Genomic DNA, 16,403 nt, shown 5'->3' with positions numbered 1-16,403 from the left:
CTCTCCAGTGCAAGTCTATGGGTCGGTGAATAAGTTGGACATCACTTAGATGCCATCTGTGAATGCTGTCCGATTTGACTTTTTCCGATTTGACTTTTTCCGATTTGACCTGTTGTTCTGAGATGTCTGGGAGATGCCCTACTAGTATCCACATGTTTTCGCTTCAGGAAATTGACTGGAGCAGGTTACTGCATTTGTTTGCATCTCTATGGCACAGAAACATTGCCATGCCCTCATTAGATGTAGAGCCCATGATATCACTGGTGAAGGGTCATCCCAAACTTTGAAATAACAGGTGTCAGGGCTACCATGATTGGACATTAATTGATATCAATAGAGGGAGTTTTCCTGGTGATTGGGATGACGCAGTAGTAGTGACGACAGTAGTTGCCAACATACACCTTCTTTATGTTGTTTTTGTCCCTGTTGTGTCTTGTGTGTCTGTGTTTTTGGCATCTTTTCTTTTTTACTTTCAAATATTTTGGGTGTTATTTGGCATCTGCCACTGACTGTTGTTCTTGTCTCTTGAATTTTCTGTTATCGACCTTTTATTTTTTTAAGATGTTTGAATATTTTTGATTGTGTGTTTTTATTGATTTTTAAACAGGATTAAGTCATGTGTAACATTTATCTAGTCCCTATTGTTGGGGTTTATTTGGCTACATCACGTATGAGTGTGGCTTGCTTACTATTAGCTTATGATTGTGATACAAAAAATGTTCTCATATTTGCAATATTGAAAAACAGTTTGTATGTTGTATACTGTCCATTTTGTAAAGCTGCACTGGCGGAGATGTGGAGACCAATCCTGGGGGAGCCGGACTCATTTGCATCAGTCCTATGTAGAAAAGCTAATAAGGAATGTTTTAGTACTGTTCGTTAGTAAGTACTGTTAGTAATGTTTTAGTAATACTTTTATTGAAGACCACGCATATTAAATGTTACTTTATGGCACCTGTTTAGGTCTTTGCCTCTGGTGGACTGCTTTAAAGCACATTGTCTATACTTTTTTTTGTTCCCATCATGTTTTTTGGAGATACATTCATATCCATTTCTCACTTGTATATGAGGAAAATAAATGCACAAACAGCGATGGTGCTTGTCCCGCACGACTACCTAGCATCAAACCACACTGCTGATTTGCCATTTTCTTCTTCATTTCCTATGCATGTGAAATGCGAGACTTTCACAACCCATTGGTAAACGAGTGGACCTTCGCATGGTGCACATATTAACCACTGCCTCTTGATCTGAAATAGGAGGACTGTAATCACCTCTGGAACAACCTCCATGAATTAGTTTGAAGACACTGGCCATGTGATGGTTGCACACAAACATTATGTGCAATCCAGAAGTACTTATTAGCAGAGCACCCATTAAGAATGACGATGGCAATGCCAAAAAATATTTTCTTTTAACTAATAGTTTTCACTCTATTTGTTGAACTCAAACCATCTATTGATTTATCAACAGAACAGATGACAATCTCGATGAAGATGTGGATGAGGAGCTTGTTGCTGGCCCCTCGAGCTCCTAGCAAATGTCTGCAAGGGATACCTCCTTGGGGAGGCAAGTTGGTCCCAATTCAGATGCTGCTTCTAACCTCCAAACTGAGAGAGAAACAACTTAAGAACCGTAAGAACGAACTGTCTAGCTGTGTCAGTGGATGCAAACACAGAAGGAGGAGCAGCAAGCCTGAAGAGCAATTCGCCCAAGAAATAGATCGGAAGGTGTGGGTGTTAAATTAGGAAATACCACCCCCAAGGATGATTTTCAGGAATTTCTCAAATCTTTTGTCTTATTCTTGCGCCAAGTACCCTGCACAATGCAAATACTTGTGCACTGTGCCATGATGAGCGTATTGGAAACCATCACACTCCCTAATGACTGTATACCCCTCCTTGGCTGCATTGTAAAATTACACAGCGTGTATGAGTCATACAATCCCTTGGCACCACATGGCAATGTACCCCCATATGGAAGGTATAACCCTCCTTACTAACAGCCACATCCACCTCCACAGAAACATCAGCCATATTTTAGGTTCACATGAGTTATTAAAATGGACACCATTGACTGCCACGCAGTTATGGGCACCAAAGTTTAGACACTAATGCTGAGACTGTGCTACACCCTCAGGGCCACTCATATGTCCTACCCACCCCCTCCCAAACCTCAATCCGAAACCCTCAACCTACAACCTACAAGTGATTCTACTTATTTAACTGTAGGGTTCAATTAACCATGTAAAATGTCAAAAATAACATTTATGTGCACTTACCTAATCTATTTCCTGTTTTATGTGTAATGATAAGCTATTGTTTTTGGATTAAGTTAAAAAAATAAATAGTTTCTGTTTAGTTTACATTGTGAAATACAATAGTAGGCCAGCTGTGTTTGTCTCCCAACATATATGAGCCATGGCACACAAAATGGCCAAACAAGAGTTTATTTACACACATATTAATGCTTGGTTACAGTGAACAACACTGTCTGTAGATCAAACTGATCCCTTCATCAATGGAAATTGGTTGTTGGCCTAGTTGTCTACACACTTAGTATGTTGTTGCTCAAGTTTTCAGCAGCAATATATCATCCCACATTGCTAACAACAATCAGTGCATGAAATTATTGTCATTATTTAGTTTGTTGCATAAATTGTGCACCCATTACGGTACCTACAAAATAATCAGTCAGGCCTCAAGATAGAGAAGACAAAGGTAGAACCGTGTTTCTGACAGCAGCACGACACAATAATTGATGGCAAAACGTCTTTGAGGAATCAGCAGCTCCTGCACAGGCGGTGAGTGCTGTTGCTAAAATGCCCAACTGATTAAACATGGTCCCAAATCTGGGATATATTGCTGATGCTTATTCCTACAACGCATATAGTTGCATCCAAGTGTAACTATACCCTCATACCTGCAGGATAAGCCTCATCCAATAGAAATTCCAGAATGCAACTGTAGCTGTTATCAATGGTTTTCAAATTTGAATAATGAGCGGATTTCAAACTGTCACATTTAAATGATACATTTTATATATTTTTGAGTCTCTGCATGCAGCACATGTAGTGTATGCCTGGCATATCTTAGGCAACAAAAAGTGATTGATGGTAACACTAAAGTCATAAACCATTTCATTTAATTTGATAACCAAAACCCTGTTTGTCTGAAACATGCATATCAAAATCTAAATGCACTGCTATCATGCACAAGACTTGGGATATTGCACCAAAGCAATGATTATGCAAGGTTAGTATTATACACTGCTCAAAAAAATAAAGGGAACACTTAAACAACAGAATATAACTCCAAGTAAAATCAAACTTCTGTGAAATCAAACTGTCCACTTAGGAAGCAACACTGTTTGACAAATCAATTTCACATGCTGTTGTGCAAATGGAATAGACAATAGATGGAAATGATTGGCAATTATCAAGACAAACTCAATAAAGGAGTGGAACTGCAGGTGGGGACCACAGACCACATCTCAGTACCAATGCTTTCTGGCTGATGTTTTGGTCACTTTTGAATGTTGGTTGTGCTTTCACACTCGTGGTAGCATGAGACAGATTCTACAACCCACACAACTGGCTCAGGTAGTGAAGCTCATCCAGGATGGCACATCAATGCAAGCTGTGGCAAGAAGGTTTGCTGTGTCTGTCAGCGTAGTGTCCAGAGGCTGGAGGCGCTACCAGGAGACAGGCCAGTATACCACGAGACGTGGAGGGGGCCGTAGGAGGGCAACAATCCAGCAGCAGGACCGCTACCTCAGCCTTGGTGAAAGGAGGAACAGGAGGAGCACTGCCAGAGCCCTGCAAAATGACCTCCAGCTGGCCACAAACGTGCATGTGTCTGCACAAACGGTTAGAAACTGACTCCATGAGGATGTCTGAGTGCCCGACGTCCACAGATGGGGGTTGTGCTCAGCCCAACACCGTGCAGGATGCTTGGCATTTGCAACAGAACACCAGGATTGGCAAATTTGCCACTGGCGCCCTGTGCTCTTCAGAGATTAAAGCAGGTTCACACTGAGCACATGTGACAGATGTGACAGAGTCTGGAGATGCCGTGAAGAGCGATCTGCTGCCTGCAACATCCTTCATCATGACCGGTTTGGCAGTGGGTCAGTGATGGTGTGGGGTGGCATTTCTTTGGAGGGCAGCACAGCCCTCCCTGTGCTCGCCAGAGGTAGCCTGACTGCATTAGGTATCGAGATGAGATCCTCAGACCCCTGGGAGACTATATGCTGGTGCGGTTGGCCCTTGGTTCCTCCTAATGCAGGATAATGCCAGACCTCATGTGGCTGGAGTGTGTCAGCAGTTCCTGCAAGATGAAGGCTTTGAAGCTATGGACTGGCCCACCCATTTCCCAGACCTAAATTTAATTGAACACATCTGGGACATCATGTCTCGCACCATCCACCAATGTCACGATGCACCACAGACTGTCCATGAGTTGGCAGATGCTTTAGTCCAGGTCGGGGAGGAGATCCCTCAGGAGACCATCCGCCGCCTAATCAGGAGCATGCCAAGGAGTTGTAGGGAGGTCATATAAGGCATGTGGAGGCCACACACACTACTGAGCATCATTTCCTTATCTTGAGGCATTTCCACTGAAGTTGAATAAGCCAGTAATTTGATTTTCCACTTTGATTTTGAGTATCATTCCAAATCCAGACCTCCATGAGATATTAATTTTGATTTACATTGATCGTTTTTATGTTTTATTGTTCTCAACACATTCCACTATGTAATGAATAAAGATTTGCAAGTGAAATATTTCATTCAGTGATATCTAGGATGTGGTACTTTAGTGTTCCCTTTATTTTTTTGAGCAGTGTATATTCAAAATGTTTTAAGGTTTTTAATAGCAAATGTCATCAAATAATCAAATTTGCAGAACTTTGAATTCAAATTTCACCAGATCAATTCATTTGTAATTGTTGGAGCATTGTAAAGGAATCCCAAAAGTTTTGTATGGTTTTAAGACACTTTATCCACAGTCTGGTCAAAGGATATGAAAGACTGCATGTGCATAAACTGTATCAATGGTCCACTCTCTCCCACACACCTCCTGTGGGTGGTACTGGTTTGGCTGCATGTTACTCACACCTTACTAATCTCCTATGAGATTTCTGCCTTTTCCACAGTTAGTCTGGAAATACCTGTGTGGGACGTGTAGTGCAGTGGGGTTGGTGCAGTGTGACAGGCAGGCAGTGACTACAGGAAAAGTTCAAAACAAAGTCTCTTTAATGCCCAACGCACTCACAAACAGAAAACAAATGGTATCCTCCAGATCAGAGCCGGAAATCAAGACAGTACGTATCCGGGACTGGTTGCCGTGGGCAACTGCACCACAGTACTACACTGAGGGGTGCCAGGCCTTTTGGATTTTCTTGGCTCCGTGTTACTTTACACCGGTTGAGCTCTGCAGAGCCATCTGCTCTGCAACTTTGCAAACCAAAACTGACACACCCAACCCTTTGCTGCAGGGTTTTTAAAATGGAATCTGTGGCCGTAGGCCTGGAGGAAGTGGTCGGCACCACTACCATCCTGTAGTTTGCTCCAAAAATAAAAAAGCCCATGCCGGGTTTTTTTTAAATCTACCTTGGACAAATAGCTTGCCCAAGACCAAACTTATTTTTATTTTTCACTGCAATCACAGCTATATCTGTGACTGCAATGCACTCCAGCGGTCTTAATACATTTCTATGTGCATCCTGGGGGATACATACCGTCCCTTGCATATAACACCTGTCACTGCCTCACAGACATTACTATGCATCAAAGGCTCACACTGTACAAGGTTTATAATGGCAAATATTCCGTAGTATATGATGTGACTAGGAGCAGGTAGTAATGGGGATCACAACAACAACGTACATCACTATGGAAGCTTTTGTGTCCCAGGTATGGTGGTGTATGTGTCAGACAGTTGTGATGGAGTACACAGCGAGCCTATCATTATCACCCACCAAACCTGTTCCTAAGAAAGTAAATGGCTAAATGTAAAAAAAAGGCAAACAGCAGAGCAGGAAAAGACTCGTAGAACTGAAGATATATATACTGTATATCTACATACATAGTACATTGCTTAAGGGAAATGCCAGGTTCCCCATGCCTCCAACTCAGCAGCATTCACCTACATATGACTAAATTCTTTGCCTAACCAGCCTTGAATAATGTTATACAGTTTAATTAATGTTTAAAAAAAGCATTTAGAACCTTCGCTTTTCCTATACTTATAAGGGCTTTGACTAGTCGATGGGGGGCGATAGTTTCCCCAGACTACAGTAGTCAGCCCCTTTTTCCAAGTTAATGGGCATGATAACATAATTTGCATGAGCTGGCATCATGCAAATCTCGCAAATTCGCTCCCTCGTTTCGGCAACGTCGCTGCGCCTTCCGCAGCTGGGTCTACACTTCCCGGCTCCAGAGGCGCACTGCGCATGACCGGAAGTTCAGATCTGAAGTTAGCTCTTTTCAACTTCTGGACATGAAAGAGATATGCACGATAACATGAAAAGAATTGTCATATGTACTGTATGTGAATGCTGCTGGGTTGGAGGGTATGGGGGACCCGAGAAGTTCCCTTTAACGGAATAGATGAGAGTAAAGCATACCTATGCTATCCGCAATCTGCAAACAAAGCTAGGGTGCTCATTTCAGCCTTCGGTGCCCCTATAGAATAGTACTTCCATGCCCTCTTGGTAAACAAAAAATGATATATACAGTGGGGCAAAAAAGTATTTAGTCAGTCAGCAATAGTGCAAGTTCCACCACTTAAAAAGATGAGAGGCGTCTGTAATTTACATCATAGGTAGACCTCAACTATGGTAGACAAACTGAGAAAACAAAATCCAGAAAATCACATTGTCTGTTTTTTTTTAACATTTTATTTGCATATTATGGTGGAAAATAAGTATTTGGTCAGAAACAAACAATCAAGATTTCTGGCTCTCACAGACCTGTAACTTCTTCTTTAAGAGTCTACTCTTTCCTCCACTCATTACCTGTAGTAATGGCACCTGTTTAAACTTGTTATCAGTATAAAAAGACACCTGTGCACACCCTCAAACAGTCTGACTCCAAACTCCACTATGGTGAAGACCAAAGAGCTGTCAAAGGACACCAGAAACAAAATTGTAGCCCTGCACCAGGCTGGGAAGACTGAATCTGCAATAGCCAACCAGCTTGGAGTGAAGAAATCAACAGTGGGAGCAATAATTAGAAAATGGAAGACATACAAGACCACTGATAATCTCCCTCGATCTGGGGCTCCACGCAAAATCCCACCCTGTGGGGTCAGAATGATCACAAGAACGGTGAGCAAAAATCCCAGAACCACGCGGGGGGACCTAGTGAATGAACTGCAGAGAGCTGGGACCAATGTAACAAGGCCTACCATAAGTAACACACTACGCCACCATGGACTCAGATCCTGCAGTGCCAGACGTGTCCCACTGCTTAAGCCAGTACATTGTCCGGGCCCGTCTGAAGTTTGCTAGAGAGCATTTGGATGATCCAGAGGAGTTTTGGGAGAATGTCCTATGGTCTGATGAAACCAAACTGGAACTGTTTGGTAGAAACACAACTTGTCGTGTTTGGAGGAAAAAGAATACTGAGTTGCATCCATCAAACACCATACCTACTGTAAAGCATGGTGGTGGAAACATCATGCTTTGGGGCTGTTTCTCTGCAAAGGGGCCAGGACGACTGATCCGGGTACATGAAAGAATGAATGGGGCCATGTATCGTGAGATTTTGAGTGCAAACCTCCTTCCATCAGCAAGGGCATTGAAGATGAAACGTGGCTGGGTCTTTCAACATGACAATGATCCAAAGCACACCGCCAGGGCAACGAAGGAGTGGCTTCGTAAGAAGCATTTCAAGGTCCTGGAGTGGCCTAGCCAGTCTCCAGATCTCAACCCTATAGAAAACCTTTGGAGGGAGTTGAAAGTCTGTGTTGCCAAGCGAAAAGCCAAAAACATCACTGCTCTAGAGGAGATCTGCATGGAGGAATGGGCCAACATACCAACAACAGTGTGTGGCAACCTTGTGAAGACTTACAGAAAACGTTTGACCTCTGTCATTGCCAACAAAGGATATATTACAAAGTATTGAGATGAAATTTTGTTTCTGACCAAATACTTATTTTCCACCATAATATGCAAATAAAATGTTAATGTGACGCCCAGGAGACCGGGATACCCAGCACCGGACCAATGGAGTCTGTCTCTTGAGGGGGATGTCACGGGTGGCTTGACCCGGTGCTGTGGCCTCAGGCAATGCACAGTGTAAGGGGTATCATGAGGGGACAGGCACTTACTTGATCAGCAGCAGGTTCTCCCAGCGGTGACGATCTCGATCCTGGATAGATGGCTATTGTCCAAATGAAAGACTGAGGCACTGAAACGTTTAACCAGTTTACTTTAACATAAAAGGATTTACAACCAGTCCTGTCACCGGAGTCTGTATGGGAACTCTGAGTTACTTTGACCCTGCCGGGGTCTTCGCCTCTTATTGTGCGCAATTTCTGTGTGGCCCTGCTGCTGTATGTGAACTGGCTGCCGGCCCAATCTGTCCCCTCCGGGTCCTGGTTCGACGGGCAACCCGAGTCCTTTTATCGGTTTACCCCCTCTGGGAGTACCGCTGAACTCTGTGTCTGTTGCTGCATCCGACCCTAGTGAAGCTGATATCACCTCACGTTTTTCCGGTTGCTGTATTATATATAATGAATACAGCCACGGATCCGGTATCCGTCTTTGCGCCTGTTCTGGGTAGTGATTAATGCTACCCGGTTCTCACAATGTCCTTTTTCTCTATCCCTCTTCTCCTCAGGCCGGTGATTTAGGCCTGGTAACAGTCACAGGGCTGTTAGAGATTCAACTGTATTACCTCTCACTTTCAGCTCCTTGGCCCAACTGCCATTTCTTCTCTCAGACCAGAATGGATCAAGGGGAGTCTCTGGAGCTCCCCCTTCTGGCCGGAGGTGGTAGTGCAGTCTTGCTATTTTAGTATTTGTACTTACTGTCAGTAACTATTTTTCTGGCAAATACCCCTAGGGGTGCCACATTCCCCCTTAGTTAAGAACAGTACTCCGGGACTGTGGGACAATAACATTTTGAAATAACAATTAATATGTACAGAGTCTTAAAAATGAAAAGTTACAAAAACCACTCAAGGAAACAAAAATAGAGTTCTGTAAAAAGTCACTTCAAATAGCGTCCATTAATACAGTTCTATCCTTGAAGGTATTAGGAACGGCACTGTACTTAGTGTCCAGGAATTTAGTTCCATTTTTCCAACGGAGTTATCAATATAAAGTCTAAAGAAAGTTCAAAAAGAGCAAAAAGCAAAGTTCAAAAAGCAGTCTTTCCGGAGCTTTGATTTAGTGCCTCCGGGCTGATAAAAAGTTCAAGAATATGCAATAAGTTCATACAGACAAGTCTCTGTAGGCACTGGGCTTAAACGTTGCAGACTGATAGCAATGACTATACTACATTTTCTGTTTAACTATATACGGCATAACATATATACAATTCACATTATGAGCTTTATAGTTGGTAATCTGCATACCTGGCCGGTAATTGACCCTGGGTACTACGCTGTGATCTACGTAATAGCGGTGTCTCTTCATGTGGTGTACTACTGTCTACTGCGGATGTAGTATCTGCCCGCTCTGCTAAAGATAATTCCACGACTATGGAGTTGGCAAGTCCACCGTGAATGGGATTACTCTGACCAGGAATCTGTTCTTCCTGGCCTGGAACCTCCTGTAGTACGGGGTCAGCCTCTTCCTGTCTTGGGACTTCTGGTATTGGGTTCGGTGTTGGGTAAAAGGCCACCATGGGAACCACTACTGCACCATGGTATGTTAGTAGGGTTTTGGGAAAGTCTCCTATACAGGTGTGATACACTTCCTCTTCTTTTTCCTTTACTGGTTGAACCTGTATGGGTTGAATAACTTCTGGTTCTGGCTGGACAACGTCTGGCTCTTTCAATGCTTCCGGACATAATTTAAGATTGTCTCTTGACACTAGTACAGATGTTAAGCCTCCGTTTTTGCTAATGAGACACATTTTAGGATTATCCACTCTTGTTGGTAAAACTGTGTAGGGTACGGCTTCCCACTGATTGTCCAGTTTATTGGTTCGACGATTTCTCTTGAGCACTTGGTCACCCGGTCTTAATGGGGTCGCTAGAGCATTCTGGTTGAAAGTTCGCTCTTGTCTTTCTCTAGTTTGCTGAAGGCTTCTTTCCACACTCTCTTGCACTTGGCGATACTGCTTTTGCCGTATGATATCCCAATTGGAGTCTTGAACTTCTGCGTCTGGTTTCAGAATTCCCATTTCTAGATCGATTGGTAATTGGCCGGGTCTTGCACGCATAAGGTAAGCTGGGGTGCAGTTGGTGGAGCTCACCGGGACATGATTATACAGATCCACCAAGTCAGGCAATTTCTCTGGCCATTGATTCCTTTCTGTCTCAGGTAAAGTCTTTAGTAGGTCTATTACAATATGGTTCATCTTCTCTCATAAGCCGTTTGTTTGTGGATGATAGGCCGTCGTCCGGATCTTTTTGCAACCATACATATTACAGAATTCTCTGAAGATCTCTGATTCAAAGGCTGTACCTTGGTCGGTGAGAACCTGTTCCGGATATCCATGGGGTCTACAAAAGTACGTTTGGAACGCTTTGGCTGCTGTTTTTGCTGTCAGATCTTTTACGGGTACTACTACCAAGAAACGTGAATAATGGTCCACGATGGTCAAGGCATAGACATAGCCGGACCGGCTTGGTGTCAACTTCACGTGGTCCATGGCTACAAGTTCAAGTGGTTGTTTGGTGATTATGGGCTGCAGTGGTGCTCTTTGGTTCTTTTGATCGTTTCTTCTGAGGTTGCACGCGCCACAATTTCTGCACCACTGTTCGATTGATTTTCTCATCCCGACCCAATAAAATCTCTCTCTTAGAAGTACTTCTAACTTTTTCCAACCGAAGTGACCAGCACCATTATGGTAAGCTTCGAGGACCATCTTCACATCTTGTTTAGGCACAATAATCTGCCAAACCAATTCATGTGTTTTCGGATTGATGTATCTTCTACAGAGCTTCCCTTGATACAGGAACATTTTGCCTCTCTCTTTCCAGAGTTGATGCGTCTCTTCTGGGGCATCCTCATAGGGATATGCACTTTGCTCAGTCAACAGTTCCTTCACCAACTTCACAGCCGGATTGCTGTCTTGGGTGTCAGCCCATCTATGGTGTGCTAACGGATTAAAATTCACCTCTTGTTGTTTCTGATAGGTACTTGACTGATGATGTTTTGCCTTGGGACGATGGAAGGCTGGTAGTTCAATTTCTTCAAGCTCCCCTGTTTCCTCTTCTACATCTCTCAAGTGTGGCATCCGGGATAGGGCATCGGCATTTCCATTCTTGCGACCTGCTCGATACTTGATTATGAAGTTGTAATTAGATAACCGGGCTATCCATCGCTGTTCTAACGCACCTAATTTGGCTGTGTCCAGGTGGGTCAACGGATTGTTGTCAGTATAGACAATAAATTCTGCAGCGGCCAGATAGTGTTTGAAACGCTCCGTCACAGCCCAAACTACTGCCAGTAGTTCCAATTTGAAGGAGCTGTAATTTTCTGAATTTCTTTCAGTAGGCCGGAGCTTTCTACTTGCAAAGGCGATGACTTTCTCCCGACCTTCTTGCTTTTGTGACAGCACCGCTCCTAGTCCCACATTACTGGCATCGGTGTAGAGGATGAAAGGTTTATGGTAATCTGGGTATGCCAGAACCTCTTCTCCGGTTAGTGCCTTCTTTAGTTGTTCAAAGGAGTCTTCCCTTTCGTCGTTCCACTGAAAAGGAGGGTTTCGGTTTGAAGGTTTCTTCGTCTGCCCTACCAAGGTGTCTTGCAAGGGTGCTGCCAACTTGGTAAATCCTTTTATAAATCTGCGATAGTAACCCACCAATCCCAGGAATTGTCTCACTTCTTTTGCGCTGGTAGGTCTTGGCCAATCCCTTATGGCGCTTATTTTCTCGGGATCTGGTGCTACTCCCTCCGAACTCACGATGTGTCCCAGGTACTGTACCTTTGGCTTGAGAAGGTGACATTTGGATGGCTTGACTTTCATGCCATACCTGGATAAGGCTTCGAACACTTCTGCCAGGTCTATTAAGTGTTGTTCGTAAGTCTTTGAGTAGACGATCACATCATCTAGGTACAGGAGGACGGTCTCGAAGTTCTTGTGTCCGAGGCAGCATTCCATCAGCCGCTGGAAGGTACCGGATGCGTTGCAGAGTCCGAACGGCATGCGATTAAATTCACATAGACCCATTGGTGTGGTGAATGCCGTCTTTTCCTTATCTCTCTCAGCCACAGGGACTTGCCAATACCCGCTTGTTAAGTCTAAGGTGGAAAAATAATTAGCAGATTTCAAAGCAGTTAAGGACTCTTCTATCCTAGGCAAGGGGTAGGCATCTTTATGGGTGATGTTATTAATCTTCCGGTAGTCTACGCACATTCTCATGGTTCCATCCTTTTTTTTGACAATCACTAGAGGGGCCGCCCAGGGGCTACAGCTGTCTCTTATTACCCCGGCCTGTTTCATTTCCCTCAGCATATCTTTTGCACATTGATAGTGAGCGGGCGGTATGGGTCTATATCTTTCTTTTATTGGGGGATGGTCACCTGTGGGGATTGTGTGTTCTACCCCTTCTATCCGTCCGAAGTCCAATGGGTGTTTACTGAAGACTTGTTCATATTCCGTCACTAGCCTATACACCCCTTGTTTTTGATGGGTAGGTGTTGAATTTATGCCCACGTGTAGCTGTTGGCACCAATCCTCCATTTCTCCATCTGAGCCATTGCCTTCCACCTGACAGGTTGGTTCTAAGGGCTCAATGGTTGTGATGGCATTGTTGTCAACAGTATATAGCTTTGCCATTGTAGCATACCTTGGCAAAGTGACCTCTTCCTCTCCACAGTTCAAAAGTCGTACCGGCACTCGTCCCCGGTGTACCTCGACTATCCCTCGTGCTGTGAGTATAGTGGGCCTGCTGTCGGTGTACACTGGTTCTATTAAGGCTTGATAGTCTCGTCCCTTAGTACCAATGGCTGCTCTACACCATACCAGCATTTCTGTTTTTGGTGGGATTACAATAGACGTTGGATCACTTACCCTCACACTGCCGATTTCTCCACCTGCAACTTCTACCTGTTGCCTTAACATCAATACTTTTATTTCCCTCCGGAGAACTCTCTGCTGGCAGGATTGGGCAGTTTCAGCAATTTGCTGTAAGACAGAAATGACTTCGGAAAAGCAGTTCTCTAACACATTCATTCCTATCAATACAGTTGGTTCACAGTTCCGCCGGTCAACATCAACAACAATTATACCCTGTTTCTTCAGTTCTACTTTACCAATCTTTATGGTCATCTCCCTGAATCCTAGTTTCGGTACCAACTTACCATTACTGGCCCATATATCTAGTTCAACATCAGAGGGCCCTTTATCAATATCTACATCAGCCCAGTACCTCTTATAAAGGATATACGGTATAGATGAAATCTGGGAACCTGTGTCCAGCAAAGCGTTGAGGGGAATTCCGTCCAGCACGATAGGGATAATGGGTCGTCCTCCGATGTACCTGTCGTGCCAGGGTGTTGGGCCTTGAAAGTTCATTCCTGCGAAGCGGCCCGCATTCCCAGGGGATTCCCGTTTAAATCACAATCTCGTGCAAAGTGGCCCGGCTGCTGGCAACGGCGGCAAATGGGCTGTCCATCCGGTTGGTAGCGGTCGCGGGGTCGTCCTCTCCATGTCGGGTATCTCCGGGGTCTCATCCATGGAACATCCTCTCTACAGTTTGCCAACTCCATCTTGTGTCCTCTCATCTCCTGCATGGTTTTAGCCATTGAAGCAACAACATCAGCTAAAGAGTCAAGCTTTTGTTGAAGAGCCTCATTAGTACTGGGCCCCAGGGGCTTAGCAATGGCCCCAGACATAGCTGATGTCACTGGCACTCCATGTTGTTGAGGAGCCTCTGCCATGAGTTGCGCAGGATCCTGATCCCGAGGTGCCTCTGCCAGCTGGAGACGTATAGCGCTCTCCTTTAATTGGGCAAATGTCAATTCAGGGTTCTTAAAAACAAGCATGCTCACATGCCCCCGGTGAGAAGGGGTGTAGAGTCCCTCAATAAATTGATCTCTTAGCAGTTTATCCGCTCCGTTGTTAAAAATGGGTTCAGCCAGTGTAAGTGATTTAAGGGCTTCCTGCAGGTTTAAGGCAAAGTCTCTCACGCCCTCATTAGCTTTTTGTTTGCAATTAAAGAATCGTATTTTAGCTTTGCTGCTGGCCGTGGTTTCAAATGTAGCTTTTAATCCAGCAAATATGCGTTCAACAGTGCCTTTTAGATCAGCTGCCCATGCTGTGACTTCTCGCTTAGCATGGCCACTTAACTGCATCATCAGGAGACTAACACGCTGAACTTCACCCACAGGGAACATGTCAAAATGGGCCAGCATCTTTTCTCTGAAATCGTCAAGGGTATTAGGCTCACCTTCATACATTGGAAGCCATGGGCCACCCGGGGTATATGGCATCAGCACCGGCATGATGGGCGCCACTCCTTGCACCGCTGCGCTGCCGGACTCTCTATTGACACTCTGTCTTTCAGCTGCATTAGCGTTGCCGAGTGCTGCGGCGTCTCCGTGCTGCGACATACTGTGCCCCCTTAGTTAATCCGGACCCTTCCGGTCCTCCGCTTCCGTCGGGATAGTGTAGATTCGTTCCGCTGTGCAGCAGGATCGATTTTCCCCTTGCTCTGATGTCAGAGCGCTCAGCTTGGTGCCGCCCACAATGACACGCCCCCTGCTGCTCCCACCCACCGCGCTCTGTAATGGCGGATTCTGAAGTTTTTCAGTTAGACTGGGGCTCAGGTGATGGCGTAGCTCAATTAACAGTCTCGTGCCTAACGGTTATGAAGTGATTACCTCAGGGGATGGCGGCCATCTTTACTCCATTATAACCAATGGGGAAAAGTCACTTTCAATAGTTTTCAATGGGGAATGGATTTTTCTTTAGTAAAGTCAATTTTCAAGATTTTTCATCCCAGTTTTCACAGTTTTGGGCTCCAATCACGGCACACAATACCCGGTATACGGGCTGGCTAGATCCTGTTCGTGACGCCAATTGTGACGCCCAGGAGACCGGGATACCCAGCACCGGACCAATGGAGTCTGTCTCTTGAGGGGGATGTCACGGGTGGCTTGACCCGGTGCTGTGGCCTCAGGCAATGCACAGTGTAAGGGGTATCATGAGGGGACAGGCACTTACTTGATCAGCAGCAGGTTCTCCCAGCGGTGACGATCTCGATCCTGGATAGATGGCTATTGTCCAAATGAAAGACTGAGGCACTGAAACGTTTAACCAGTTTACTTTAACATAAAAGGATTTACAACCAGTCCTGTCACCGGAGTCTGTATGGGAACTCTGAGTTACTTTGACCCTGCCGGGGTCTTCGCCTCTTATTGTGCGCAATTTCTGTGTGGCCCTGCTGCTGTATGTGAACTGGCTGCCGGCCCAATCTGTCCCCTCCGGGTCCTGGTTCGACGGGCAACCCGAGTCCTTTTATCGGTTTACCCCCTCTGGGAGTACCGCTGAACTCTGTGTCTGTTGCTGCATCCGGCCCTAGTGAAGCTGATATCACCTCACGTTTTTCCGGTTGCTGTATTATATATAATGAATACAGCCACGGATCCGGTATCCGTCTTTGCGCCTGTTCTGGGTAGTGATTAATGCTACCCGGTTCTCACAATGTCCTTTTTCTCTATCCCTCTTCTCCTCAGGCCGGTGATTTAGGCCTGGTAACAGTCACAGGGCTGTTAGAGATTCAACTGTATGACCTCTCACTTTCAGCTCCTTGGCCCAACTGCCATTTCTTCTCTCAGACCAGAATGGATCAAGGGGAGTCTCTGGAGCTCCCCCTTCTGGCCGGAGGTGGTAGTGCAGTCTTGCTATTTTAGTATTTGTACTTACTGTCAGTAACTATTTTTGTGGCAAATACCCCTAGGGGTGCCACATTAAAAAAACAGACAATGTGATTTTCTGGATTTTTTTTTCTCAGTTTGTCTCCCATAGTTGAGGTCTACCTATGATGTAAATTACAGACGCCTCTCATCTTTTTAAGTGGTGGAACTTGCACTATTGCTGACTGACTAAATACTTTTTTGTCCCACTGTATATATACTGTATACTTTGTATATATATTTGTATGTGTATATATACATAGTACAATAAAACTCAACTCACCCCACTCCTCCCGCGGTGATGGATACTACTTCCCAGTCCTTCCTTGTTCTGCAGTCTGTCTGGTAAAGACAGCGCCATGA

Source organism: Ranitomeya imitator, chromosome 10, assembly GCF_032444005.1.
Source record: "Ranitomeya imitator isolate aRanImi1 chromosome 10, aRanImi1.pri, whole genome shotgun sequence".
Lineage (NCBI taxonomy): Eukaryota > Metazoa > Chordata > Amphibia > Anura > Dendrobatidae > Ranitomeya > Ranitomeya imitator.
The sequence above is the reverse complement of the archived record's forward strand: the minus strand, read 5'-3'. Positions refer to the sequence as shown.